We start from the raw sequence: 2,917 nt of genomic DNA, 5'->3' as shown, positions 1-2,917 counted from the left end.
GAGCAGGATGATCCCAGTTTCACCTATTCTGTTTCCATAGGAACACAGGAATTGCCAGACTGGATCAGACACATGGTCCATCTAGTCTAATATCCTGACAGTGGCCAGACCCAGATGTTTAAAAGGAAGGTGTAAGAATGCCACAGGAGGCAGAGGTGGGATAATCTGCCCCCCTTATAGCTCTCACCTGGATCTCTAATACTTAGAGATTGGCTCAAGCCCTGAAGCATGAGGTTTTTCACACCTCAGATATTTCCATCTAGGACGTGAGTTCAAATACATTGTCCTGCTCCCTATCTCTCCAGTCAGTAAGACCAGGGATAGGGGAGACTAGCTAGGCAGCCTCCAAATGTCCAGGTTCCATTCTGTAACCAGGGAGGGGCTCAAAAAGAACTGAATATAAAAAAGGACACATATATGGAAAACCCTTTCCAAACTGTCATCTCTACAATCTCTCTGGCACTTTTGCAGATACAGTTTTGAGGACTCAGTGACGCTTGGGATGAACATTGGACAAAGCAAAGATCAGAAAACCTAAGAAGTTTACTTTAAACCAGTGTTTCCCCCAAAAGTGGGCACTGTGCATCTCCCCAGTAGACTGAGAATCCTGGACATTTCCTTTCCCATTTCAAATGATTTATTTTCTGTTCTTTTGGGAGAGGCAGGAATCTCTCAGAAATGAGAATCCAACATACGAAATGGTCAGGCAACCCACAGGGCACATCCCATGAATGACACTGGACTATAGAGAAGCTATTGCAATAGCTGTTAGGATGCAGACTGGAGGGCTGTTGCAAGAAAAATATGTGAAGTTAATTCATGATGCAACTGCATTAGTAAGAATCACAGCTACACTTGTCAGAGAGGTCATACAGAGAAGTACCCTGCCTTGCCCAGCTCCCACTCAGTGGTGATGGCCCAGCTTTCACCCTTAGGGTCCTGGGCTGAAAGTATTTTGTGGGAGTCCTGCTAGTCCTGCTCCTGATGTATGAGCTGAGGTTCCTAAAAGGAGGATTCTGGCATGTTGTCTGTGGTCACCTCTGCTCCAGGACTGGTGTACATAGTATAAAAACAAACACGTTACGCTAAGAAACTACCCCGACTCCACATCACTGGTTTTCCAATGGGAACCCAATCTGCAAGACCCTGAATTCTGCTACTGCTCAGCAGAAGGGTGAGAATATTGTTAAATAAACTGACATTAATAATTACTGATAACATCAAAGTTCCTTTGGAAAAATATTTCCACTGTGGGTGTATAGGCTGTTCGGCCGGGGCTCATCCCCCTCTGGGACGGCGGGGAGCCAGACCACCTCTCTACTTTGGTCGGGTGTGTCAGGGAATTAGCTTGGCTGTGTGGCAAACAGTCAGCAACTCTGGCCCTCTGGCGGGGGATGAGCAAACAGTTCAAAAGTAGCAAGCTCGGGCCCTAGATCAGGGCGGGCAACAACCAGTCAGTAGCTCAGGCCCTCAGGACCCGGTCCCCAGGTTTAAAGTCACGGCTTTGCATTTCTCGGTTATAGGTTTGTGATTGAGCCTCCTGGGAGGCCCTTAAGTTTTCCCGGGCAAGCTCCCCAGCCTGAGCGAGGCGTTCCTGGAGCTGGAGGACATACTTAAAAAGGGCCTGGGTTGCTGATGGAGCTTGTTCCCAGTTTTTGTGCATCAGGTCGAGCAACCCCCATGGGCAGCAGCCATACAACTCAAAAGGGGAAGACTTTGTAGAGGCCTGGGGCACCTCCCGGATCGCCAGAAGCAAAGGCGGGAGTAGCTGGTCCCACTGGCGTAGTTCTTCTGGGGGGAATTTGCACAACATGTCTTTTAGAGTACGGTTAAACTGTTCAACCAAACCATCGGTTTGTCGATGGTGGATAGTGTTGTGCAACTGCTTGATCCCCAGGAGCCTACACACTTGCCACAGCAGTTGGGAGGTAAACTTGGTGCCCTGGTCCGTGAGAATCTCCCAGGGTCTACACGAGAAAAGACCTTCACGAGCTCGCCCACAATGGTTCGGGCAGTGATGCTCTGCAGCGGTACTGCCTCTGGGAAATGATTAGCATAATCTACTAGGACCAACACATACTGAAACCCCACAGTGCTTTTCAGGAGGGGCCTCACCAGGTCCATGGCCATGTGTTCAAAGGGCATTTCGACTATGGGCATGGGGACCAATGGGGTGTCCGCAGGAGTGCGGCTAGTTGGCACTCTGGGCAGGAGTTACAATAGTTCCTTACTTCCTCATGCACGCCGGGCCAGAAGAAGCATGTCAGTACCCAGGCTAGAGTCTTCTCATGGCCTAAGTGGCTGGCAGCAGGGATGTCGTGGGCGAGTTTCATTACTGCCCGCCGGTGACATCGAGGCACAAGTAGTTGGCTCTGGGGTTCTCCAGTGCACGGGTCCCATTCTACCCTATAGAGCCGATCCTTTGCAGTTTGAAGTGTGGCCACTGCTTCACCTAGTGCGGGTCAATTATGGCCCCATCGACCATGGCTAGTTGCTCGTAAGAGTGACTGAGGGTGGGATCTGCCCTTGGGTCATGACAAAAGTCAGTATGAAGCAGGGGTTCAGCAGGAGCTTCTGGAGGGGTGTCCTTGGGCTCTTCTTCTGGTCCATTGGGGTCTGGCACCTCCTTCCCCTCTGACTGGGTCTCAGGGAGGCTCCCTTCCAGTACTAGCATAGTTGCGGGCCTCTCGTCAGCATTGGAGTGGAGGACTTACACGAAGTCTGGCCCGCCCCAGGATCACCAGGTAGGCGATCCGAGGAGCCAGGCCAACCATCAATCACGTGACCCCATCCATGGTCAGTCATACTTGGGCACTGGGGTAGGGTCGTATGTCGCCGTGAATGCATTGTAGACGGATCATCCCCAGGCATGGGTCAGCCTGGAGGCCGAGGCTTTGGCGAACCAGTATCTGGCCAC

This window comes from Mauremys mutica, chromosome 12 (genome assembly GCF_020497125.1).
Source record: "Mauremys mutica isolate MM-2020 ecotype Southern chromosome 12, ASM2049712v1, whole genome shotgun sequence".
NCBI classification, from domain to species: Eukaryota; Metazoa; Chordata; order Testudines; family Geoemydidae; genus Mauremys; species Mauremys mutica.
This window is presented reverse-complemented; position numbering follows the sequence as displayed.